Source organism: Leopardus geoffroyi, chromosome D3, assembly GCF_018350155.1.
Source record: "Leopardus geoffroyi isolate Oge1 chromosome D3, O.geoffroyi_Oge1_pat1.0, whole genome shotgun sequence".
Taxonomy (NCBI): Eukaryota; Metazoa; Chordata; class Mammalia; order Carnivora; family Felidae; genus Leopardus; species Leopardus geoffroyi.
The window spans coordinates 81,227,212-81,255,198 of record NC_059339.1 but is presented as its reverse complement, the minus strand read 5'-3'; the positions used below and the strand labels follow the sequence as shown (position 1 = coordinate 81,255,198).

Genomic DNA, 27,987 nt, shown 5'->3' with positions numbered 1-27,987 from the left:
TCAGGATAATTTTGTTTATACAAGGAAAAGCAATCTTACTTCATGGTACATTGTTGAAGAAAATAAAAACTCCTATAGTTACTGAATTAGAATACACATACTGGGGGGGGGGGGAAGCAGTAGGTAAAAACTACTATTGAGCATGCTTAATTTTTATTCCTATCATATGAATCAGATGTAAGGCTATCAGTAGTTACTTTTCTACCCAAGTATTTTCAAATCTATTTCTTTCAGAATATGGTTTCAAATTTTGATAACTCTGTCATCAAAAACCTTGCTGAGTGATTTTTAAAGTTCAGTTCTCATCTCAAAACTTAGTATATTCCAACCCATAATGCCTTGGAGAAAAACAATGGAAATACAGAATCTAGATTTGTACAGAATTCCCCACCTGCTATTTGTTTCTCTATTCCAAAATGGAATATGAGGTATTCAACCTGTCGCTGATCCCCTGCATGATGGTGCCTGCCATCCTCCCCACGACACCACATACACTCAGCCATAGACAAGCCAGAAGACAGAGAAGCTGACGACAGAACTAGACAATGACTTTGATGTTGTTTGATGAGTTCAGACCCTCAGGTACAGTGAAACAGCCACTGTTCTCTCTCGCACTCTCTCTCTCTACCTTTCTCTCTTAACCTCTTTGACTCTCATTCAAAGTGTCTGCCAGACTTTAAGTTGTGGGCTTCAGAAATATTTACCTTACTCTCTTCATAGAGGAAGTTAGCAGCTGGTTGGGTGAGTCTGAAAGAGTTCCTTGCGTTACTCTGAAATATAAAGCCTCTGACTCAGACACTCCCTGCTTCCTTTTGTGATGACCATGGAAATTTTAAATAATGGCATTAAAATGCAATTATGTTAAGGCTCTTTATAAAGCAAATGAAGAGAAATGTGTCACATATGTCCTACAGATCCAATTCAAAGTAGTCAAAACAGATAGGTTTTAATAGTCAAATTTTAGCATGGAATTTTATCTAATTTGATATTAACATCACATCGTATTTTTATGTAGTATATGTAAATATTCATGTATCGTGGGACACCTGGTATTTTTCCATATGGAAAGGCTTCCTCCCTAGAGGAGGGCAGAGAGCAAAGAGCTGGGGGACAGAGTGCGGGGAGGCACTGCTCTGGCCCCAAGACTGGGGATTTCTGTTTTTGGGAGAGCAGGGGAGCTCAGTCTTTCAGGAGTCGTCAGGTTTTACTTCACATAGATAGTGTTTCTCATTTTGCCTTACACGCTATTCCTACAAGCGTTCGCCCACCCTGCCTTCATTTAGTTGTATGTTTTAATGCTAAAAGGGAATATCCTGATCTCCTGATCATTGAAAGTTGAAAGTTCTCTAAGGTGAATATCCCATCAGAGGGATAGATGTGTTAGAACGTATATAAAACATGGCGTAATACCTATCTCCACCAGAGAGGAATGAGCTGGTGATAGGAACCCTGGAAACTAAACAAATAACAAAAAAGGGTGGGGGGGAATATAATTGTTAATTAGTGAGAAAGCATAGATTCCACAATGAAACATATATCCCACTACACTTTTTTTTAATGTTTATTTATTTTTTAGAGAGAGAGAGACAGAGACAGTGTGAGTGGGGGAGGGGCAGAGAGAGAGGGAGACACAGAATCTGAAGCAGGCTCAAGGCCCTGAGCTGTCAGCACAGAGCCCGACATGGGGTTCAAACTCACAAACAGTGAGATCATGACCTGAGCTGAAGTCAGATGCTTAACCAACTGAGCCACCCAGGCACCGCCCCCCGCCCCCCCCACTGCACTTTATAGTTCAGCTGTGGATAATATTCTCTTAGTTGTAATGATTTAAACAACCAAGTACTGATCTAAACAAGACTCATGATTTCTAAGGATGCTGGGAGGAAATTGTAGGGGGTGGGAGGGGAATGGGGAATCCAGGAAGCATATCTTCCTTCCATAAAACGAAGTCTACAGATAATCCATAAGAGTGAAATGTAAAACAAAATAAAACAACAACAAACCCAAAAAACCAAAAACAAAAAACAAAAAACCAAGCAACATTAGCATGGTATTGAGATGTCTGGAGAAAGATACAAGCACTTGAGATTGGAGATAAGTATACACCCATGAAATCACCACCACAATCAATCATACTTTAATGAAGTGGTTTTAAAAACAGAAGCATTGAGAGTTGTTTTTCCTGTTATGGGAGAAGCAGGGTGAGAGGGGGAGGGAGGAGGGCACTGCTGGTCTACTCCATCAGCTCTGAGGTCTCCTTGGTCTCCTTTAGAGACCATTCACTGCTTAGATCCTATATGAACTTGGCAAATAGATGGATAAAATACTAGATCTAGGAATACAGTCCAGCCAGGCAACTCAACTAGCTGTGTGACCTTGAGCAAATAACTTCATTTCTTTGAGCCCCCCATTTTCCCGTCTGTAAAATAAGAATTCAGATCAGTTCTATTTTTATTTTTATTTGAAAACATATGAATGCATGTGCACATACGTAGATACTACATACACCAGCACAGCGTTGGCTGCAGGATGGGCCCTCGAAAATGTTAATCCTCCTCAATGCTCACTTTGCCTTTGCGATATCATATTACCTGTGATTACACACAGTATAAGAAGTTGGATCACTTCAACTGTTTTTATGTAGCATTCTGCCTTCCAGAATCTGGAGTTTTACCGCTACTATCCCTCTAGTGTTATAGTTCCATCCCTCTGAAATAATACAGTGATACATAATATATGGAGATTTGGGGGGGCACCTGGGTGGCTAAGTCAGTTAAGCATCCGACTCTTGATTTCAGCTCAGGTCATGATTTCATGGTCTCGTGGGAACAAGCCCCAAGTCAGGCTCTGCTGGGCCTGGAGCCTGCTTGGGATTCTCTTTCTCCCTCTCCTTCTGCCCCTCCCCTGCTCTCGCTCTCTCTCTCTCTCTCAAAATATTTGAGAGATTTTCATCCTCCTTCATAGGAGGAATGGGGAAGGCTTTTAGGACTAGTGGGCAGTTGGGAGTGAAAGCTGAGAGTTAAGAGTGAGGGAAGGGACCACTGTTGGCATGGAGCTTGATATGTGGGCAAAAGAACTGAGTATTCAATTGGTTCCAGTTTGCCTGAAAGTCCCACATCCTGGGACCCCCTCAGTCCTGGTTGGATGCAAGGACAGTTCCCAGACCGTTGTTCATCTAGCACACCCCAAAACTGTGCTCCACAGCAGGTCATGGTCATTCAACTCAAACTATCTTCAGACACACATGTATTCCTGACGCTCAGAATATGTCCTCATCTGCTCACTGATGCCTGAAATCACCGTGACTGGTGGGGTCCCAAGCCACAGTCAGAAGTAAGGCACAAAAGACTACACACATTATGACTCCCTTTATGAAAAGATCCGGCCAAGAAAAATTGCATTTTTAACGATGCCTACATAGATGGGCAGACTATGTATGTTAAGGGAATGATTCCCTTTACTTAGCTCTACTTACCTCTTGGGGGAGGGAAGTTTTTGTTGGTAAAAGAACGAGGAGGGAGTGTCAGAGGTTCTGAAAATGTTCTATTTGTTAAACTGTGTACATATACAACTGCATATGTAAATATGCATACATAAAACGTATGTATGTACTTGTATGTATCCAAGTTATATTTCATAATTTTATTTTTTTTAATTTTTTTTTCAACGTTTATTTATTTTTTTGGGACAGAGAGAGACAGAGCATGAACGGGGGAGGGGCAGAGAGAGAGGGAGACACAGAATCGGAAACAGGCTCCAGGCTCTGAGCCATCAGCCCAGAGCCCGACGCGGGGCTCGAACTCACGGACCGCAAGATCGTGACCTGGCTGAAGTCGGACGCTTAACCGACTGCGCCACCCAGGCGCCCCTAAAAAGTCGGTCAAAATACATAAGGAAATAAAATATCTCCGAAATAGGAGCAAGTGCATTGTACATTAACTGATAATTGGTCCATTCCTGAGTGCAGATTTTGATGGAGGATGGGCTGGGGACCCTGAGCCCAAGATAAACAGAGTGGCAATGAGGTAAAGAGTAGGATGTCAGAGAAGGCCAAGAGACCAGACCAACACAGTGCATGATGGAGACGAGGGGTCCCCGTGTTCCCGCCAGCAACCCCAAACCTAGCAATCCCTCCGGAGAAGTGACCTGGAGAGATTTCAGGCCTCTGCATGAGATCATTGGCCATTTTTCTACATCTTTCTGGAGATTCAGCAGGGAGCTTTCCTCTTCCCTACTGCAGCAGAAATGGGAGAAGTCTTTTGAATATGCAAATCAATAATGCATATTCATACCCACATCCCCAGTGCACAAATGCAGTGATGAGAATCTGATCTCCTTTCTCAAAGTGATGCATTCTCACAAAGGAAATATTTCCATGCTGCTCTGGACTGTTCAGCCTCCATGTGCTCCCTGCGCACTTAGGAAGAGGACAAAAGCTGAAAGAGGCAAGCTGAAAGAAAGCCTGAGTCACCACCCGCCAATAAAAAGAAACAAGCGTCCCTAAGTAGATTTTTTTCTAAAAACCTTAGGATTAGGTGTTAAAGGCTGTCTGCGGGTGCAGTCTACACCCTCCTGGCCCAAGCACCTGCTTATTGATGTGTAGACTTACCTTCTGGGATGGATTCCCTGTGACTCAGAGCAAGCACTGTCTCTAAAGAAGCTAACAAGCATTTAGACCTTCGCCCCAGGTTTCAGAATAGTCTTTGGATAAAGACGGTCATTATGGGATTCACTCAGTTTGTATGTGAGTCAAATTAAAAAATTGTTTTTAATTTTTATTTGTCTTTGGGGGGGAGAGAAAGTGTGAGTGGGGGAGGGGAGGGGCAGAGAGAGAGAGGGAGACACAGAATCTGAAGCAGGCTCCAGGCTCTGAGCTGTCAGCACAGAGCCCAACACAGGGCTTAAACTTACAGACCACGAGATCATGGCCTGAGCTGAAGTCGGACGCCTAACCTACTGAGCCACTCTGGTGCCCCAAAATGTAAAGGTGTAACTTGCCCATCTCTGTTCTTTACAATGCCAATGGTTTTAATGTAAACATGAAAAAAGAAATTCAGGATCTACTGTATTTATCAGCCTGTCTCAAAACATATCCTTTGTGAGAAGGATCATCAACAGATTAAAAAAAGACAGCAGAGACTCTGAGTTTTCTACAAAGTTTTATCCTCTAATTTCTTTCAACCCTATCCTGTGTAAATGTGCTTAGTTTAAGGGCCTAAAATAGAATTTAATACAATATTTTCATCATTCCTCAGACTCAGATGTTCATCTGGACCTCAGACTATTTTCACTGGTTTCTTTTTGTCCTGTCCTCCATCCTTCCCCTACTTTCCCTTTATCCCAGTTTTTTTCTGGCCTGGAATTTTCCAGAAACATATCTGTTGGGTTTGTAATCCCACCTGGCTTCTCTAGATGCACACCTGAATGCAGCAGCCTCAGGAAGAAGCTGAAACTTGGGGTGTTAGTTCATTCTTGTCACTCAGCCAGACTCTTCTCCACCCTTCTGATCTGGCAATGGAAAGCCACATCTACAACACCTAGATTCTCCCTCCTAGAATACTGGCTAGAGTTCATCGAAATGGGTTTGCCCCTTGCTTAAGTGGCCACGTGTAGACAAAGGTAGGTTGGGACCAACTGGGTGCTGACACCTTTACCATCAGAACATACCATACTGGGGCATACATTCCAGTGTCTGTGCTAACATCACATGGTTGAGCTCCTTGCTGTATCCACCCGCGTCTGCCGTGCACAAAAGGAACTACAAGCCTAGTTCTTCTCGCTGAATGTTTTCCAAAGAGTCGCCAACGCTTACCCAAATTACTGGATCCTCTACTGTAAAGAGCTATTGGAATCTGAAGGGGCCATAATCTTACAGTGGCTTGTCAATTTTGTCTAGTCTTGTTTCTTTCCCAGGAAGAAGGAGATCCAACTAGCTTATCCAAAATCAAATGGATCATTTATTTCCATGACGGTCTATGAGTAATATAACAGTAGAGAAAAATAAAGTCACAATGAATCCGGGAAACTTGATTTTGACTTAGCAGTTTCAATAAATTTTCTGATGGAGAAGGCTGTTGTTAATACGGAAGACAGGGTTACAGATGGATTTCCTGTTCTCTGTATTCTCATTGCACAGAGCTGAAATACGCTGAATTCCAAATTCTTCCTACCATCTATCTACCTGTTGTAGGCAGAAAGTACTTCCAAGTGGTGAAACAGCCAATAGGTAAAAGGTAAGAGATTCGAGTGACACATAAACTGGCCAATCCTCCTGGAATTACCAAGAGTCAATCATAATTAAAGTTCTCATCATTGTTTCCTTCTCCACTTTAACCCAGGCAACTCTCTTACTACCGTATTTGCAATAGGCTATTTAGAACTAACCAATCCCAAAGTGACGTAAGTCTGGGAAGGAAGTTCAGCCATGGGAACTGGTGTGTCACGTCAATTCTTCTCCTTTGCCACACGTCAACAACCCCAGTTTCCAAAGGCCTCACCAGTTCATGAGTACAGATGAGGTTTCATAAATTGTAATAAGCTAAATTTGACTGTCTCTTGCCCTCACTTATTTACCCAGGACTGAAGCCTGCTATGATGCTTGAGGGTTCCCAAGGAAACAAATTTGCTCATCAGCTGGAACCACCACATAAGCCTTCCATATTTCTTGTCTGTTCTGGTACCTTCATCAACATCCTCAACCTCCAGGATCCTTGAGGCTCCCTCACCCTTGTTACTGCTGCTGGTGCTCAATGAGGGAGCAGTGGTGTCCCTACCAAGAATACCTTCCTGGTGCCCTCACAACTGTCATGGAGGGGTTTTCAACATCTTCACTTGGCCCCATGAAGAAATGGGAAGAAGGTCCCTTCCCTGCTCATATTATACTGTATTGCCAGGCAGCTAGCAGGGATGCATCTCCCAGGATTTGTCATCTTAACAGTTTCTTTGGCTGATGCTTATCCTTAGGACCAGACGAATAACAGAGGTTCCTCTGTTCTTGTTTTCTCACTCGCCCATGGTGCCCATAAATGCCTATGCATGAACATCCTTTGGATAGGCTCCTTGCCTCAATTAAACAATAATAAGTAAGCACTTTGGGGGACTACCGAGCCATCATATGACCCAAATATGTCTGCATTTTCTTTAAAGTAACTACTGCACTTTCTATCTTTAACATTTAATACAAAGGCTTTATCTGAAGCATGTTTTTCTGTTACTATCCTCAAATGGCCCACTAGGCATATATTCTCTTTAAAGGCATAATATAAAGTGAATAAAATGCCCACTCTTTCCAACAGAAGTCTGGGGAATAAAACAAAGTAGTCTATCTAGACCCAAAGGCATCTCTCTTTCTTCCCTCATGTTTATGATAGCGTCTGGTATTTCATTCCGCCTTAATAAATACTATTGAATTAATGAAAGAGCTTAGGGTAACATTAATGTTATGACAGAAAAGCAAACAAGTGAGAGCTCTACGGAAGGAATAATTAATTGGAAGTGGGACTCTTAAGTAGGCCTCAGAAGTGAGCAAGCATTTGAGCTGGATCTTGGGAAATGGAGGAAGTGAGAGGCATTCCAGGGAGACAGAACAGCAGGAGTGCAAGCCCTTGGGAAGTGCTGTACACAGTGTGCTCTCAGAATAGCCCGGCAAGTACCTAGTGAGGTGGCATGGAGGGCTGGAGGCCCCGTAGGCTCTGTGGCCTGGATAGGTGACGGACGATGTCATGAACAGAGACAAAGAACCCAGCAGGAAGAGTATGCGGGACAGGAGAAGAAGAGGTAACAAGGTCTGCTTTTGATATGTTGAATTTGAGATGCCTAGAGGACATCCAGCTGGAAAAAAAAAAAGTACTTGGAAATTCAGGTCTGTCTATGAAAGAGGCAGTTGGCGATGCAGATGCGAATTTAGGAATCTTTGACACTGGGATGGTAACTAAAACCATGACTGAGATTACCAGACAAAGGGTCCAGAGCAAGAAGACTAAAACCTCATTGGGAAGGATCCCTGAGACATTTCTCCATTTACAAGATAAGCACAGCAAGGATCTAGACCCCTAATGAGACTTACAAAGTCCAGGCAACCAGCTGTGGCTAGAAATTAAATACCCGAAGAGGAGCAAAGTAGCAAGGTCGCGTGACTTCTCCGCAGTAGCAGCAGGAAGTCCAAGAGCAGCACAGAGAAAAAAAATGGTTGGGTTTTGAATTTTAAATGCAGATGAGGTGGATTCAAAGTTAGTGTTGATGAAAGTGTGGTTGAAATGGTGGAGCACAGAGTTCAGGTTAGACATAGCGTAGTAAAGAGAGAGCATGACCATCTTCACAATATCCCAGAGCAGAGACTGTTTCAGAACCATGGACATCAACACATGGGGCTCCCACCCGAAATTCCTGTAACTGCCCTGAGCATGGTGAGCCTTGGCGGGCTACAGAGAAGATGGAATGTGGGGCACCTGGGTGGCTCAGTCAGTTAAGTATCCAACTCTTGGTTAAGGCACCGGTCATGATCTCACAGTTCATGGGATCAAGCCCTGTGTTGTGCTCTGCAGTGACAGAGTGGAGCCTGCTTAGGATTCTCTCCTTGTCTCTCTGTCCCTCTGTCTCTGTTCTTCCCCCACTCATGGGTGTGCTCTCTCCCTCTCTCAAAATAAATAAATAAATACACAAATAAATAAACATTTTAAAAAATGTTTATTAAAAAATGATGGAACATAAGATTATGCACATCACTATGTTGGAAGACAAGATGTTACTAAGCATGTTTATTGGGAATGTGGGCCACACAAAGGTCAGTACATGTGACTGGGGTAAAGGGCTCAAAACTTCAGAAGTGGACCCTCTTCAGCAGATAACAAGGTCCACATGTGCTCAGAGAAATGGGCAGCTGAGGAAGACAGGAGGCTAGATATTAGATGGCATACCAACGTGAATGTTCAAGCCAGGAACGCTTGGAAGCAAAATCAAAAACAGTAACTAAGATGCCAAAGTCCTCTAGAGTTCTAAGGGGGTAACTAAGAATCTGGCAGATGGGAGAAAGGCGAAAGGGCAATACAAGAAGATAGAAAAATTCTCTGAAAATGATGGTGAGGAGCCAGAGTAAACCTCCTACCTTCTTCTCCTGGCCTCAGATAAGGAGTTCATAGGGAGTAAACAGCTTCCATTGAGAAGAATTTGTAGCAAGTACTCAGAATAAATTCAGGATTATATGAGGTATGGGTTGAGGAGGCTGTGAACTCTGATTAGAGAGCTCTGTAGTTGGGCTGAGAATACACAGTTTCTGTGGTGAAAGAATACTAACGGGGAGGGCATACTGGAGGGTGCAAATCTAGAAGGGTGCTCTGAAAGGGGACTGGCCTACGGCTTAGTGCTGACTTTCCCAAGGAACAGAACAAAAACTCTTTATTACGTGCCTTCCATAGTAAGATTCTAAAAGGGGCATGATAAAAGCACATACAGGGAGTGAAAAAAGAAGTCCCTGTCCTCATGGACTTTTCAGTATACTTAGGGTGAAAGGACATTAAAATGCATACAAAGAAGGAGAGATACAGAGTGGCATTGACAAATAATACACAGTCTAAGTGTATAGAGTTTAGAGTCTAAGTGGACAGAGGCTGAGATCCTCGCAGTCTGAAGTTGTCATGATTGCGGCATGGACGATGCCGGTTTTGAACTTGTGTGTTTAGAATGAAGAGAAGCAGGAAGGCTACTCCGGGAGAGGATGTTCGCATCGGAAAGACCTGACCTGAGCATTAAAATTGACACCTTATTAAGGATTTGTTTCAAAATAACCCCACGATGTGGCAGAATGACGTGGGGAGGAAACAAGACTGGCCACGTGTTGAATCTGTTGAATCTGGTTGGTGGATACAGGGTTTGCTTTAGACTACTTTCTCTCTCTCTGTCTCTGCATGTGCTTCAGAAACAATAAAATGTGATTTTAAAATGTCTATTGGAGGGGTGCCTGGGTGGCTCAGTCGGTTGAGCATCCGACTTCGACTCAGGTCGTGATCTCACAGCTTGTGAGTTTGAGCCCCGCGTCGGGCTCCATGCTGACAGCTCGGAGCCTGGAGCCTGCTTCGGATTCAGTGTCTCTCTCTCTCTCTGCCCCTAAACCACTCACATTCTGTCTCTGTCTCTCTTAAATATTAAAAACAACAACAACGACAATTTAAAATGTCTACTGGAACGACAGTCTAGGAAGAGAACAATAGTACACCATTAAATCAAGTTAAAAAAAAAAAAAAGGATAAAATACACATTTCATGTCCTCACTGCTTGAAGGGGAAAGAGACCAGTTTGGGTCCCTTATAGCATTCATGTGTAGGTCAAGTTTGAGAGCTGGGACAGAGACCTGTAGGAGACCCCTGAGGACTAGGCTGCCGTATTTTGACTGTTTCCTCTACTACAACCATCATCGTCACCCTCTTCAGCATCAAATATTCCTCTGTGAGCTCCTAGAGTTGGCAGGGAACACTCTGAGGTATGCAAATAGTCTAATCAAGATCTACCTGTCATTTCAGGTTTATGTTTTGCAATCCACGGGCTTGCTGAATTCTCGTTGGTGGGCTAGGTAGGTTTCAGTTCAATCGAATAAGTATTCAAGGCAGAAGCAAGAGGCGAGAGAGTAGGAGGAAAACTGGGAGGAAGTTTGCAGACCTCCAAAATGCTTATTCCTCTCACTACACTAAACTGTTTACTGACGTAACGATGTTTTCACCTTTTCTCCCTGAAGTTTCTCTTTACACAATTTTTAACTGGTACAATACAGTTATGGCCACTTCCTTTGAAAAGCAACGAATTCATACTGCATCGCTTCTGCCTCTTCTTCAGCAGCACTAGTTTTGGAGGTTATTATTAAAATCCATCAAAAAGCATAGCAATAAAACATTACTTGAGGGAAATTTCCTACACATCTTAAAATAGATTACAACACTCCCTCCCTGGAAGCTGAAGTCATTTGCGTTTTGTTTTGTTTGGTGTTTCGTTCGTTTGTTCTGAATTGCAGACACTGAAATTTTATTATAAACTGTGTGTACCCTATCTAATCCTCTAATCTAAGTTATCTATTTGAGTAAAACCTTGCAGCAGCAAGTTCCATGGCTTAATATCATATTGCGTCATGGTTAATTCATCCTAAATGCTTTGAATGCTAGGTCTATTTTTATTTCTTGTATTCTCTGTTGTTGCGAGATGGGCAGGGCACAAAAGAATTCCATTAGTCTACATCTCTTATTTACATGTATTTACCCAATCTTCCTTTCTTGCTCTTCCTCCTCTACTTTCTTCTTCCCCCTTTTATTTATGAAATGAATGAGCTTAGCTCTCACCTGGCCATAAATACCGTGCTGGAGCATTCTCCTCCGACATTTCAATGAATGCAGTCATTGGAACGTCCTACAATCTTTTCCCATGAGAATTTCAAATATTGGAGGCCTTATTGGTTTCCACTTATTTCTGTCATGTCATTTTGCACTGGGGTCATGGTCACAAACAACAGAATAATAAACGGTAAGTTCCCAAAGAATTGAGTCATCACTGTTGCTTCTTAGTAACCTTTCCTATTTGAACTCTTTTAGTTCTAGCTTAAGAAGCAAATTAGAGTCCACTTTTCCATCTCAGAATGTCAATTTCCCAAATAAATGCAATAATCGGCCCCATTTGACTTCCTGAATTATATTTTCACCCCAACTGGAATATCACCTATCTTTCATGAAAAATAAAGATTTAAATCCGCAGACTCATTAAGCTTTGAACAACTTTGGTGGTCAAGCTGAACATAAGTGATGTACAGACATCCCCCACTTCTCCAAGTTAAGCCACTTGGCTTCTAAGGAAAGACCTGCATCAGTAGGTCGAACCGAAATAATTCCAAAGAGGAGTTTCTCTTTTATGAGAAAAGGTACAAAATGAGTTTTGCAGGAGCCACTGTAGAGGCAGCGCTAACCTAGCAGCGAGAGTGGTACTTGCCCAGCTCCTTCCGGGGAACCGCACAAGGCGTCTCAGCAGCAAGCCCCAGACCTTTGAACTGTGTGTGTGAGCATCTGGGCTTTGACTCCATTTACTGGTGCATCTGTGTCCTGAGGTACCAGGAAAGCCTAACAGGGGTTATTTTGGGGTCAGGGAATACTCAAATATTTGCCATGTAAATTAATAGTAATCGCTTCTTCTTCTTCTTCTTCGCTTGAGGCCATTTCAGCTTACAAAAGGATAGCAGGGGAAACCTTTGTATTTAGTTTTTCTATAACCTTTTATTTCCTCATCCTTTAGCATCATGGTTCTGGGGGCGCCAGGGCGGCTCTGTAGGTTAAGCATCCAACGCTTGATTTTGGCTCAGGTCATGATGTCACGGTTGTGACATTGGGCCCCAATTCTCTCTCTTTCCCTCTCTCCATGCCCTTCCCCTGCTCCTGCTCTCTCTCTCCCTCTCTTTCTCAAAATAAATAAACTCTAAAAAAAGTCACATTCAAAGAAAACACATATCCCACTCCATTTATTAGCTTCCTTAAAGAGACCATTCTAAGGACTTCGCAAAGCCTGCCACACAAAAAGTCCCTCCCAGATCCTTTTTAGATCTCTCTTCCCACCCCCAAACTTTCACTCACAGCAGCAGCTAAATATCCTTCCCTGTATCACAAATACATATTTCCTCACCACAATTATGCCCCACTTTCCATTCACCCCTTCCTGTTTTACTCAAGATTGCAGTATCCCCGCCTAAGTAACACCTAACGGCGGGGACCCACCGCTCCTCCCCACCATGCGAAGTGCATGCACATCTTTTGGAAGTTCAGCTTCTCTCCCACTCTGATTACATTTCATGAGACTATCATCCCCCTTTATTCTGGTGAAGGGTGGTAACATTCTTTGGCGTGTGTGTGTGTGTGTGAGACAGAGAAAGAAATGGCAATAAAATAAGGTAAGATGCTAACATATTTACACAGCATAGTCATCAGAGTAAATCTAATGGACCTATATGAATTTTATATCCTGAGAACAGAGAATACACTCTTCTCAAATGCCATGGCTAATTCATAGAACTTGACCATATACTGGCTCACAAAGAAAGCATCCATCAGTGGCTTCAACAAAGGGAGTACTGCAAACAACACCTTCTGATCCCATCACAGCAAAACTAGAGTTTACGAACAAAAACAGAGCACAAAAAGACCCTTCCACATAGATAGTAAACATCCTGTTAACTCCTAGGGGAAAGGGAAAATAGAAACTGAAATTACAATAATAATAATAATAATAATAATAATAATAATGACACTGGTTTCCAGTTCTAGTCAGAATAGGAAAAACATATCCCACCCCATTTTTTCCTATGAATTACAACTAAAATCTCTGGACAAAAGCCATGAGACGACTGTGAATGGTGGGAAAAAAAGGAGGAAGAAAGGCTAGAACCTCAGGACTAGAGGCACAGCTGGGTCTTTATCTTCCTATACATTCCAGCCTGTGTTCCATACTTTGGAAGTACTACCAGGGACAGGAAAGAAATCTTGAAGGAAAGCCTGTTCTCTCCAGCCAGAGGTCTAGGAAGAGGGTAGCCCGGCAGGACAGAGCTCTTTAGACCGCACCCAAACAATTATAGGCAGCTGTCATGAAGGAAGCAATGCCCCAACTCCCCCTCACCTTGGCCTGGTTGCGGCAGAGACAGTGGGGTGAAACCACGGTGAGCGCCCCCACCCTACCTCAAGCAAAGTGTCACACGTCTGGCCACTGGTGGTGGCTGCAGCCACAGAAAATAGAACCCTACTCCCTCCCATTTACACTGAGAACACAGTCTTTGAGGTGGGATCTTGTCCACTCTGACCACCCTGAAGGAAGGAAAATGAAGAATACAATAACCAACAAACAAGTAGCCCCCTCCTCTCCCAACTAGAGAGTTTGAGAAGGATCACACAAAGGCAAGAGATGGAAAAAAAAGATCCTTCAAATTTGTATATGAAGCCCCAGGCACACACCCCTGTTCCACTCATCTGTAAAACCAAACAGAATCAATAAAGCAAACACTGAGAGAAGGGAATTGTGGTGCAGTTTCACACAGGCCTCTGGATAATGCAGAAGTGGGGCAGACCAGAATAGTACTGCAAAGATTGTGGCAACTAAACTGACACTAAAACCACAGCCTACCAAAGGGAGCCAGGACGTGCTTTGTAATAATAAATGTGTTAAATCCTACCAAAGAGAAGATTGAAATGAAACCAGAGTCTCCTTACAAAATACTCAAAATGTTTAGGATACAATTCAAAATTAATCATCATACCAAAATCCACGAAAATCCCAATTCACATGACAGAGGATAATTAATAGATTTCAACATCAAGATGATACAGGTGTTGGAATTATCTAACGAGGATTTTATTTTTATTTATTTTTTTTAAATATTTTTTACATTTATTTATTTTTGAGAGACAGAGAGAGAGAGTGTGTGTGAGTGGGGAGGGACAGAGAGAGAGGGAGACACAAATCCAAAGCAGGCTCCAGGCTCTGAGCTATCAGCACAGAGCCCGACGTGAGGCTCCAACTCACGAGCTGTGAGATCATGACCTGAGTCGAAGTCGGATGCTTAACCGACTGAGCCACCCAGGTGCCCCAAATGAGGATTTTGAAACAGCTATTAGAAAATGCTACAACTAGCAGTTTCAAACACTTTTGTAAGAAATAGAAAACACACAAACAAATAAATGCAGATACACTGGAAAATCCAGATGAATTGGATAATTCCCTAAAGAAATACAGATTACTAAAACCAGATTAGAGCTGAGAAATTTAAACAGACCAATTTCCATTAGAGAAATAGCATTATTAAGGAACGACTCCACAAAAAAATATCAGGTACAGATGGTTTGACAGTAGAATTCTACCAAACTTCCAAAGACCAGAGTTCCAGTGCTCATTATTCTAGAACACTGAAAGGAAAGAAAACATCCCAATTCCTTCCCTGAAGCAAGTGTAACATTGATACCTAAACCAGAGGAAGACAGTAGGGCAGGGAGGGGACACATACCACACATCACAAATATTGATGCAGAAATTCTAAACAAAATATTAGCAAATAGAATCCAATACGACATTAAGAAAACAATACGCCAATACCTTGTGGAATTTATTACAGAAAGGCAAGGTTAGCTCAATATTAGGAACTTTACTGCTGTAATATACCATATTAATAAATCTAAGGAAAAAATATTATGATTATCCGGACGTATGATGAAAAATCCACTGACAAAACTTAATATCCATTCGTGATTAAAAAAAAATAATTTAAATGCTGAAGAAAAAAGATGTCCACTATCTCTGCTACTACTCAGCTTTGCACTGAAGGTAGGAGCAAATTCCCTTAGACAAGAGAACTCAATCAGAAGAATAAGAGTGGATGAAAAAAATAAGTTAAATCACCTGTATTTTCTAGATGCTATAATAGTATAGCTGGACAGCCACAGATAATCAGTAATAAGAGCAAATCAAACAATTAAAGAATTCAATGAAGTAGCAGGCATAAAAGAAACATTAAAGAAAGTCCACAGTTACATCCAAATACCTATGGAAAATCAGAATATGATAAAGGCAGCATCTCAAATCAATGGAATAAAGATGGACATTTAAATAAGCAACTCTGGGACAACTGGGTAGTCATGTAGAAAAAGATAAAATTAGATCCATATCTCACCCCATCTATAGGAATAAACTCCAAATGGATAGGGATCTCAATGTAAAAAACTGAATCATGGAAGTACTAGAAAAAAAAATACTGGTCAATTCCTCTTTAACTTCTGTGAAGAAAAAGGCTTTGTAAAAATCCAGGGACAGTAAAAGAAAAGATTAATAAATGTGACTAAAAAATTAAAATTAATGCGTGTCAGAAAATAACCAAAAACCAAGTCAAGCTATAGGAACATTAACAACATACACCACAGACAAAAGGTCTATACTTCGAATATGTAAAGAAGTCTTAAATGTGAAGGGCAAAGGACCAAAAACTTGATGGAAAAAATGTAGAAAAGTCGTGACCAGGCAATTCATACACAAAAGAAATTTTTTTAATGGACTTTTCTTTAAGAGAAATTTTAGGTTCACGGCAAAACTGAGTGGCAGGTAACCAGATTTCCCGTATACACCCTGCCCCCATTCATAGCTAGCCTCCCACATAAACAATGTCTCCCGCCTAAGTGGTACATTTGTTACATCTGATGAACCTACAATGACACGTCATAATCACCCAACGTTTATAGTCGATATTAGAGTTCACTCTTATTATATATTCTGTGGGTTGGACAAATGTATAATGACACATAGCCACCAGTATACAGTATTACACGGAGCAGTTTCACTGCCCTAAAAATCCTCTGTGCTCTGCCTACACATCCCTCCTCCCCTCCTCCCCACTCCTATTTTAAATGTTTATGCAATTAAAAATACGGGATTTCTTCTACTGCTCTTATGTTTAAAAATTCCCTCTGTGCTCTGAGATTCAATATCTACTTGCCCATGTCTTCTGCTAGTTTGTTTTGTTTCTTTCTGTTATTTTTTGGTATGAAATGAAGATCTACATATTTAATAATAATAATAATCAATTATCCTACTAGTATTCCTTTAAACTCTCTTCCCTCCAAATCTGGGTGAGTCCCATTCATCACAAGCTAAGTTTTAACTATGTAAGTCTATTTCTGCATTCTATTCCATGCCATTCATCTGTCCATTTCTTTGCAGTGAATTAAAACTGTTTCATGAAAGTGTGTTTCAGTATTTGCTAAGGCAAGTCCCTCCAATTGCTCCTCGCTTTCAAAACAGTCTTGACTATTTTCAATTCACTTAAATTTTCTACAGAATTTTAGATTTATTTGTCAAGAAAAACATCCCATTACAGAGTATAGTGGAATTAATGTCTGTGATTTTAAAAATACATTGAGTCATGTGTTCCTTAAGGAGACTAGCCTTGTTTCTCTGATGACAGCCACTCCTGGAAGACTAGTATGAAGGCTCCTCAGGCCACTTCCATCAGCAGCTTGGAAGGAGCAGGAAAGAACATACACGGGATGTAGAAAGAGATAGAGACAGAACTCAAACAAGCAGAGACCTGACTTCCTTCAAAGGGCCAGACTATTCAGTCACTCCACGTTTACCTGAATATGAATCAGACAGAAAACAAATTTGGTCTCGTGAAACATCCAAAAACAGTGTCACTGGGGTACAGTCTGCAGAAGAACAGAGGTGGCATCTTCGTAGGTTAGATAACCAAATCCCATCTGCTTTCACATTATTCTACTCCAGATCCTGGGGCCAAGGCTGTAAGTGACGGAGAACAACTCACCCAAACGTGTCAGATCATCCATCACTCATAAGAGTCCAAGTCTTGGGAGAATTTTCTTTTACCCTTAAGGTTGGGTAAGTTTCACTGTTGGGCCTGCCTTCAATTCAGCTCATACCACGTAAATGGCATGCAGTTTCTGTTTTCATAACTTGGGAAATACTACACAACTGTAATTGTTTTGTAATGCAATTCTTTATAGTGACCCATTTAGAAACACAGGTCAAACTTGTTCTTTTCTGGGTTCCTTGGCCTGGAATATGTTCCCAAGTCCCAAAGCATGGCATGGTGAGATGATAGAATTCAAGTTGCCAAAAATTAGTAAAATAACTTAGTGCATGTTAGTAAAATAACTTAGTGCATGTTCCAAGGACACGATTTTTAACAAAGGAAGCTAGTTATAGTCTTCTTTGCCCAATGGCCACTAATTTCTGTCTCACTAAACCCAAATCAAAGCTATCACTAACACCTGCAACTCTCCTAGCTCCAGCCCCTAACCTTTCTCTGACTTTCTGTTATTTAAAGTACTCTACATAAATGCTTTATATTCCCTTAACACCTTAACAACAACTACTTAAAATGTGGACAAGTAATAATCCTTTAGGTCAAGCAGCTGATGAATTGGAACATTACCAAATTTAGTTTTGGCTGTAACTTCCCCAGGATTATTTTAAAATAAAATTATTTATGAGTGGGCCTTTTTTAGACCCACTAATAAATTTGAAGTGGATTAGTTACCAGTTTTTTCAATATTGAAACTAGACTATCTCAAACATAAGCAGCAAGAAAGTTTGTAGCACAAAGCTACATAGAGAAGACATAAAGATTTCAACAATTCCCTGTAGCAGTTCAGAAAAATGATGTCTATATTTTGATAATGAAAAGCAGAGATTTGTGTGATATTGGTTAGGGTGCTCAATCTCTTTCTGGAGTTGGACTTTCATCCATCCTTTTATTCCTTTCCATAATTACAAAGTAAGTCTGTGGCTAACCTCATCCACCCACTTCCCAAGGTTATAGAATATGTTTAACACTAGACCATAGTAGCTGGGCCCCCCTCCCTTTATTTCTGATGGAGTCTGAAAGTAAGGATCTGACCTAACCTCAAACATATCTTATCAGCCTCCTAATTCACAATTATCTGCTAATATTATAGGCATGAGAGTAATTCAATGTTTAATTTAAAATGTTATGATATTTATATAGTTCTTGTTTTATGGTGAAATACATAAAAATAAATCTAGAATGTGCCACTGAATATAGTGAAATGTGTCATTATGTTAAGTGACTCTTCTCTTCCTAAATATTCATACCTGGAGAGGCCACGTTTAATAGAGCCCTTATTTTACCTATCTGTTTTAAAAAGTTAAGTGTTCATAGCAGTTGGTTGTGAAGAGAGAAAATGCTCAAAACCACAGAACAAGTGAGGGTCAAATGGATCAACAAAACTCAGGCCTCTCACTCTGTCTCCTGCACGTGCCCCTGCCCCTTGGACATCTTCAGAGGTGGATGAAAGTCTAGTGGAGCCTCTACCCATCCTCAGTCTCCTCTGCTGGATCCTCCTGTTTGCTTCCTGCTGTAAATGCTGGTCCTCTCTTCCCACCCTCTCTCTGGAAGATCTCAGCCACTCCCATTACTTCCATGGTCACCCACCACCGAGGACTCCCAAAATTGCATCTCCAGACCCAAGATCTCCTTTAATTCCTATATTCTAATGTCTACTGGACATCTCACAAGCATCTCATGATCTTCCCTCATGATCTTTCCCCAAACCTGTTCTTCCTTTTCAGCCCTTCTTTCTATGTAAATGGAACTTCTATTAGTCCAGTTGTTCAGCACACAATTTTGAGGGTAACCTTTGAATTCTCCATCTCCCCCATACTTATGCAATCCATTGCCAAGTCCTACAGTGAACTCCTACTTCAAAACCTATCCCAGGTCTATCCACTTCTTATCATCTCTTCCTGGACTACCTTAGTCCAAACCACCATCATTGCTTATATGCCTTTAGAGCTGACAACTATAGCTCTTAAGCTATAAGAGCTTAAAACTATGTATATGTGTATTTGTTTAATGTCTGTCTCTCCTTTATACTTTAGGCCCCATGAAGGCAATGCCTGTGTCTGTTGTATCACTACAATAACTTCTATCTTAGTAGAAACTAACAATAGTCCTTCCATAAATGAAATTACAGAAAGAAGAGAGGACTAAACAATCTCCTTTTGTTGGTGAGTTTTCTGAGAAGTGGCGTTTCCCATGTTGAATTAGTTGAAAGCCATCAACCATATTAAAGTTAAGTTTTAACTAAATATTGATAAAATGAATTATATTCTTATATTCCATAGATATAGGATTAATTCAATTGAATCGATACAAAATTTGAGATGAAAATGCCACTGCAAGGGAAAATACTTCCTCTTAGATATCTGATCTGCTGGAGAACAAGCCCAGTTGCTTGCATGCACCAACCCCCATGTGCACTGGCTGAGACAGCCACGATACCCAATCCACAACCATGCCAATGAAAACCATGCAGATCAGATCCTTGGCACACGCAGTCTTTCATGAATGTGCCTGAAGCTAGGATCCTTAATATGCACATAATCTCTTCCCACTTCCTTGCAGCCCACAAACATGTCTAGGAGGCCACTGTGTCTCCTACCATCTGATCCACATACTAATGCACATAACAATCTTTAAGTCAGACTCAGCAGTAGTAGAATGTCTTGGGCAAGTATGACCTGAATGAAGATGCAAAGACTGTACACCAGAGATAAGAGGGAAAAAACTGCACAGTCTTATTTTGGGAGGAAATTCCATGGACATTTTGGCATCATTCACAAAACCAAAGAAGACTATTAACAGAACCAATTTTTTTTAATGTTTATTTATATTTGAGAGAGAGAGACAGAACATGAGCATGAGCAGGGGAAGGGCAGAGAGACCGAGACAGAATCTGAGGCAGGCTCCAGGCTCTGAGCTGTCACCACAGAGCCAGACGTGGAGATGGAACCTATAAGCCGTGAGATCATGACCTGAGCCACAACCAATGGAGCCACCCAGGCGCCCCATAGAACTATTTTAATATGGTTGCCCATTCAAATCCTTCATCTAGTGGTTCTTCCCCCTCCAGTCAGCAGTTCCAAATTATCTACTCATTGATCCAACAAATTTTCATCAAGGGCCAGCCAACTGGATGTTAGGCTTGCACCACACCGTGGGGATGCTGTGGTAGGTAAATTAAAACACCGTCCCAGCCTTCAATGGGCCCAAAGTTTGGTAAAGGAGACAGCTGATGAGCAATTACAAGGCAGCATGAAAAGTGCCACAGGGGGGTGTTGTCTGAACAACCAAGAAATAGAGTTCATTGAGAACTAGAGGGAGCAGGGAAACCCAGCAGAGACAAGTGGACTTGATCCAGTCTGGAGGGGAAGAAAGGAAGCCAGAGCCACACATGCAAGTGTTCAGGGACAGTAGGGAACATGGCAACCCTTTAAGTGGCTGATGGAACTACTGGTCAAAGGCAGAAAGAAAAAAGAAAAAAAAAAAAAGACTAGGGGAAATAAGAGAGGAAGAGAAAAAGCTAGATAATGAAATTAAAAAGACAATCAGGATTTTAAATTAACCCATCCAGTTGTAGAAGGAAAAAAGTTGTGTATGTCCAGAGAGACCTGAGTGCTCCATTAGGTCCCTGTGTCATGCTGTGTCATGTGTGAAAGAAAATATATATTGTTTCCTAGCCATCAATTTTAGTAGGCAAGAGTCAGTAATGTACCTAGAACGTTGCTTTTCAAACTGCAGATTATAATCCACTGGGGAAAATGAAATAAATTTAGTGGATGGACATCAACATTAAAAAAAAAAAGAAATACATTGGTACATGATAAGACAGAATAGTATAGGACACATGAGAACAAACAAATAGAATAGATCATAAAGCACTGCTCACAGGAAGGGCAAGTATTATTTCATGGGTACCCATGCATGTGATCAATTACAACTGCTTGATAGCCACCCACCAAGAAGTGGGTCCAGTGACGATTCCAATCAAGTCTTGGCATCCCTTTGAAATCTTTCTTAAATATTTAGGGCTTACTAAAGCTCCTGGACCCTGGCCAAAAGGTAAAATTCTTGCTCTTTGCTGTTAAGTGAACTTGGACGCTGGGAGAATGCCTTTGAAGAGCTGGGCTCTGTGCCAAAGGTGGGGAGGAGGGGCCTCATAGTGGTCGTTCACCTTGGAGGGAGGGTCAGGGAGGGAAGCCTATCACACACTGCCACCAGGGTTTCCATGACAGTCTTGTGTATGTCACATATACCAAAAATCCAGATGCTAGGAGGATCTGGTTGTTTAAACGTGCCCATGCACTAAAGCATCTTTTCCCTGTAACTGTCCCAGAAACTTCTCTCTACAGTCAACCACTGTGTCTCCAGGGGCCAGACACAGAAGACTTGAGACTGGATGATAAGAGCCAAGTCATTGGTGTTTAGAGCCAGTTTCTAGACAGTGGTTCTATTTCTGAGGGCTTCGGTGAATCAGGTAGCATCTTTAAGAAAGGAGTTCATGACTTTTTGCTTCACTTTACATTAACTAATCCGTTCTAGGCAGTGAACATTTATTATAAAATTTAAGTCCCATGTGCCACTCTTCATCAGCCAGGACATGCACAAATATCTGAGGAAAAAGAATTCATCTCCGCGGATGGTGTCAGGCTCTGGGCACAGGTAGGCAGTTGGGCTAAGTTGTGGTCATGATACTAATAAAGATTTCTGGGGCTTTATATCTGTAAATATTTTAAAGTCACACCAATCGTGCCATTTGTTGCCTGCCACGTAGGCCAAAGTTAGCGATGGCAGTTGTACAAAGTGTGTGCATGACAGGGGCGGGGCCAGGTGCTATGAGAATGTGGCAATGTGACACTGAAGGTTTGAAGAAGTAATTACTAGAATATGTGGGCAACACACCCTCCTGGTAAAGCCACTTGCAGTTGAGGGACAAACAAGCGAACAGGAAAGCACCCCTCAGAAACTAAAACTTACCAGAGAGGCAAACTAGACTGTGAACTCGAAGGGGAGCTCTGTTGATATTTTGCTAAGCGTGGTGTCCAGTGTTGACAATTATATGAAAGACTGAGTATTGCAGTGCAGAAATTTCGAGACCGTTTATTTCATCAGGAACTCCTGGGAGCAGAGGTTGGCAAACTTTTTCTGCGAGCGACCAGACAGTAAATATTTTGGGTCTGTGTGCCGTATGGCCATCTTTCACAGCTCAATTTTTCAGCTGTAGCGTGAAAGCAGACAGGACATGACTATGTTCCACTAAAACTTGATTTACAGAATCAGGTTTGGACTGAGAGCTAAAGTCTGCCAACTCCTACCCTAAAGCATTAAATGGCCCTCTGGAAATCAATGAGATTAAAGACTTTGGCAAACCACACAATTGATTCTTGACAGACCTCTATCCAACTTTATAACTTAAAACTATTACACCAACTAAAACTATAAAAAGGCAACAGCAAATTAGCCTCTCTCTTGACCCTCACAAGCATATCCCTCAATATCGTTATTTTATTATTGTCACTATTGGTATTCCTATTTTTCAGCTGAAAATTTCAAGCGATTCAATTGATTTTCCAAGGGTACACATGCTATAATAAATAGAATTTATGCACAATCATTTGACTCCATAAGAATCAGAAAATCCAGAATCCAAATTTTTGTTTTGTAGCTAACCAAATTTCCTAGGCAAGGAAGATAAACTTTCTATGTTTCTAACTCAAAACACGGAACAGAAACTTTCAAAATGGTAATGGTGACTAACCTGGGAAGCAGTAGAGAATTTGAGAAAAGAAAGACTTAATTCACTGTTATGACAACTACAAAGAAATCAGAGTCCTTGTGTTTCCATTTCCTCACATCTCTCTTTCTCCTCCTTATCTCTCTCTCTCTCTCTCTCTCTCTCTCTCTCACACACACACACACACACACACACACACACACACTCTGAGTCCCCCCAAAACTCTGGAAATAACTGGCAAAATCTAAAATGTAGGACAGGAGTCTTGGAGGAAGCTGCCAGGAAGTCTTGGAGTGCCAAGCCTAACCACCCTAGGTAATTGATGCCTTCTAATCTCACAGAATCTCCTTCACCAGCTCCCCCCAAAATACTGAGCAGGAACCTCTGTTTATCCTCCACCCTGATTTCAACTGTGATGGAGCGGAGGTCCAGACCCACTTTGTCATACGAGATGAATGGCTTGCCTGGCTTTCACAACCTTTAACAAGAGACCGGGCTGGGACTGCTGTTAGATTGTGGTGTTGTCAGTGGATCCTTCTGCGGGTCCTGTGGGTGTGGCTGGCAGCAAACCACTCATAAATGGATGCTCTGTGCCCCACGGACAGAAATGGCCAGTCACTGTCCATGTGCAGGAACACACATTCCCAACCACTTTGCTGAAACATTTCATAAACCCACTACGCGTAATGATTTTATGAGACCTGGCACACAGCAAAGTTCATAATCTGAGCCTGAAAACAGGTAGCAACAGGTGTGAGAAAACAGCTCTGGTCTTTACTTTGTATCCCCTACGGCATGCTCTCATTACATAACATCATGTGCCCTGAGATGAGTACCTTCCTACTTTTAAACTTCAAAGGCTCATGTATAAATCCCTAATATTTATCTCAATAAATGTTATTGCTATTTGTTCCCACCTTTGGTGACAGGTAATAACATACTGGTCAACCATTACAATGATCTTTATATAGAGAACTGTAGACTTTTTACTGGTGATGTGATACAATTCTTGTCCATAGTTGAATAAAGATTTTTAAAATTCTTCAAGTTTGCCTCACTAACTCACCTTTAAAATGATACTGTTGTAAGTGAATTCTGTTCAGTCAACCTGCAAACTCCAGTGTCTGCCATTAAAATAGACTAATTGTAATGCCAAGGGGACCAGTAGAAAGAAATCAGGGTCCTTCTCATCTTATCCCTGATTTTTGTCCCTATTCATGCCTCCTCTAACCCCAAAATTTCTCAACTTCTCATAGGAAAAGAAAAATTGGGGGGAAAAAGGTGGGGGAGAGGAGGGGAAATGAGAAGAAAAGAACTATAGAAAAATTGTTTTTCTTCATGTCAGAAATAGGAAAAAAAAAAAAAAAAAACCAGGAAGCCTCTAGCTATGGCCTGAAATGCCACCTCAATTCAACACTTCAGATTGAACACTGTGGGCACTAGGAAATTACTAACATTTCCCCTGCCTCCTTCCAACAGTCCATGCTCTGTGATGGCTGGAGATACTTGGAAAGAGCTTTGGGGCAGGCAGAGCAACTAACTGCAGGAGGCTTTCCAGGAGAGACAATGCTCCAACTCCTTCTGGAACAAGGAAGGAGAGAAGCCAGTGAGGTTGACTGAGCTGGAGGGAAGGGCTTGGGCACAGAGAATCTCATGCACTACGGTCCTTGGGGCTCCAGCTTCTCTCTGGATGGCCCGGACAACCAGCCTTATCCCATCTTTGCACCTCTGGGGAACATTCTAAGACTAGAGGGCTTGTACCTAGAAAATGTCACAGGTAGAGCTTTTTATCTATTTGCTGGTGTTCCAGGTAGCATCACCTATGGCAACACTACCAAGTTCAGACAGGAAAACATAATCTGATTATTTCTCAAAGAATAAAGGAGGAAATCTGTGTTTGCTTTGGAGCAAACCCAGACCCCATATTCTGTCACGAAACATGAATAAAATAGCACACTTCCCTAGTGTGAAACTGAGGTTTTCAGTCCGCTCTATATGGATCTCCAAGCACTTTTCAGCCTTACAAAAGACTTCACATCTCTTTTCTAAGATAAACTTCCAGAATAGTTTTACTTCATTCCTATCAAGGAATAAATGGAACTTGATTTATCAACATAAATATAAGCTTCCCTTCAAATATGTTAGCACTGAAACTCTACCATAGACTTTGGATCAAAATCTTCCAGCTACAACTTTGATTAAATGCAAGGTTTCCTGTTGTAGTTCTGTTCTAACCGCAGATGTCAGGGCCTCACAAATTAAAAAGTCCTTTTCCTTCCTCTCCTCTTGTGTCATGCCGTTTGGGGGCCCCATGAGAAGCCCACTCCCTAGTCCATCTTTATCGAATGTAAAAATACTAGCAGAGATATCCAGGCTATAAATTATTATAGAAGACAACATTTACAGTACAGAGACCTTCTAAAGCTCAGCTGTACCCAGCTTTGGCTTTTTTTGGAGAACTTTTGATTCTGAACAAGTTCATCAAGTACTCAAAAGCTCCAAACATTACTAAAAACAACAACAACAAGCTCAAGCCTCTCACCATTGTTGCTAGAAGTTGCCAAATATCATTGATAATAATGAAAATATCATCAACAGGGAGCGTCTAACACGTAGCAGACTTTTGGGGGGGAATGCAACTTGTCATCAGGGTTTTAGATCATTTGCTGTTAAAAAAAAAGTAGAAAACACTAGCTTGTAAATATCCATTCATTCATTCACACATATTTATTCATGTCGTTACGCCTGGGGGATACAAAGCCCAGATGCAAGCATTAAGTATATTCATTCGTATATTCATTCGGTGCATAAGTTATCTTTTATAAGCATGGCTTTGTTCTGCAATTGGCAGGCATTTTTCACACACAGTAAAGAACAAAGCTGATTTTCCTATATCCAATATGTCGGCCAGTGGGATAGAGGCTGCCATTCACTGTCATCCTCATTGCAAAATCACTCTACAACAACCCTGAAGAGAATAGAGAAGGACAGGGGAGTTTACAATGCCTTCAGGGAAGCAAGAGAAGGCTACAGTTTTACCAAGCAAGTCATTGTCTGGCTTCCAGAAACCCAGATGCTGGAGGCAAAGCTGTTCCTCTGAAGGCAGATAAATGCTCACACAGACAGCCCTCAGGCTCTGGGGGTTGCCATCCATTTTAGGGTGTCTGAGAATACTCTAGAATAACCCAGCATGCATAAGAATGCCACTTACCTCCTCCCACTGCAGTTCTGCCACCTGCACTGATGGGCTCAGGTTCCTCCTGCCTCCTCCCTCCTGACTCCTCACTCCTCCCACCTCACCTCTGCCAAGGTCCAGGGAAAGTTCTCCAGAATTCCCACTGGCTCAACCCCTGAGGGAGAGGCCGGTGACTACAGCAGCAGTAGTGACAGCAATGCACGGAAGTCCCTCCCCCCTCCCAGACTGCACTAGTACGAAAATCATGGAGGGGACACCAAAGAGGCATACCAACTAGGCTTCCCTGTCCAGCTCAGGAAGGCACACGGCAGCCCCCTGCTCAGCAGGAAGCCTAGGGTGGTGCCATAGTGTCTGTTATTCATCCTACTATTTGTTCATGAGCAAGTAAACCACAGAAAGAAAACATCCCCATCTAACCTGTATGTACCTGGATGTTGGGCAGGTTATCAGTCAAGAGCCAAGAATCAGAGCCAGCAGAATAGAACACAAAGAAGGGATGCACATGAGGGTAAGCCAGAGCCAAGAGGGGCCAAGCACCAGGTGCAGGACTCAGACAGTCCTGTCCTCTGCCCAGGACTGAGACCATTCCGAGGGCACTCACTATCTAGAGTTCAAATGGTGTCCCTGGATGATGAAACGACTCAAGTCCCAGATCTCAAGATAAGCTTGCAACACATGGATGGTTTTTGCCAATGACAGATGGCAATGTGCGACTCTGGAGAAACACGGATGACCCAATACACGGCAGAGACCATATACTCCGAACCAGACATCAGGATATGTCTTCTGGGAAGCACACTTTTGGTGGCAGAATACAGAAGGGTGTGGTATACTGGAAATTCCAGCTCCTCACCTTGTACCCATGTGACCTTTGGCAAGCTCTCTAAGTCTTGCTTTGCTTATTTGAAAAATGGGGAGGATTTTACTAATGGGGAAAAACAGGGAGAATTAATGGTTGAGAGGATTATAGGTAGCATACGCAAAGTACTTAGTATATAGTAGGCATTTAATAAATGTGTTATTAATGTAATAACAGATTGAGGCAGTCCTGGAAAATCTGTATCTATAATGAGAACTGTACCTATAATACTCTTCTATCTACATGTTACCCCACTACTCAAGGTCCATGTCAAGTCTCCCCATTTTCACCATCTTCTATATGAGCATGCACCCATATTGATTTCTTTCATTCTTGATAATATGTTTTCAACATATATTTTACTGAATGTTCTACCTTTTAGATACAATTTTACCTTGTCAGTTCTAAGTCCCTCCTATAAGATCTTTTCCTGAGCACAGAAAGCAAGCCATGCTACTTTAAAATCCCAAAGATTTAATATAACGTAAGAGACCTGGTAAGCATTTGAAAAATATGTGCTTAATTAATTGTGGTCCAAGCAGTATTTTTGGTTGGCCGTGACTATAAACATCCTTCATATCCACCTGCACATTTCCTAAATTATTTTTGAAAGAAGACTTTTCATGTTTGCATTGCACCATGATCTATATGGAAAATAAAAATCCTATCCACCTCGCAAAATTATTGTCACTTTGCTTTTGTCGTTAAATACAGCTATGGCCCTGTGACAGTGGAACATGGAGATGTCGTGTCTGTGTGCTGAAATAAGGAGACATCCCTGCTTGTGTTAAATAAAGTCAGCCATCATCACTGATTTATGGAACCAC

At 41.7% G+C, this 27,987-nt stretch overlaps 1 protein-coding gene and 1 long non-coding RNA gene across 3 annotated transcripts in view; one reads left to right on the top strand and one right to left on the bottom strand.

Moving 5' to 3' along the window:
• SERPINB7 (serpin family B member 7) overlaps positions 1-26,408 on the bottom strand; it is a 51,975-nt gene extending 25,567 nt beyond the window's left edge. Inside the window, exon 1 of one of the 2 annotated variants that reach the window (XM_045457682.1) lies at positions 26,317-26,408. The gene's annotated coding sequence lies outside the window, so the exon portion shown is untranslated. Of the gene's footprint in view, positions 1-704; positions 763-26,316 lie in introns of those variants that run through there. The other variant, XM_045457681.1, reaches the window with a different exon arrangement.
• Positions 113-27,987, top strand: LOC123587712. The gene is made up of 4 exons (XR_006707471.1): positions 113-582; positions 17,275-17,388; positions 19,411-19,539; positions 27,875-27,987. It is a non-coding gene; the product is annotated as an uncharacterized LOC123587712 (long non-coding RNA).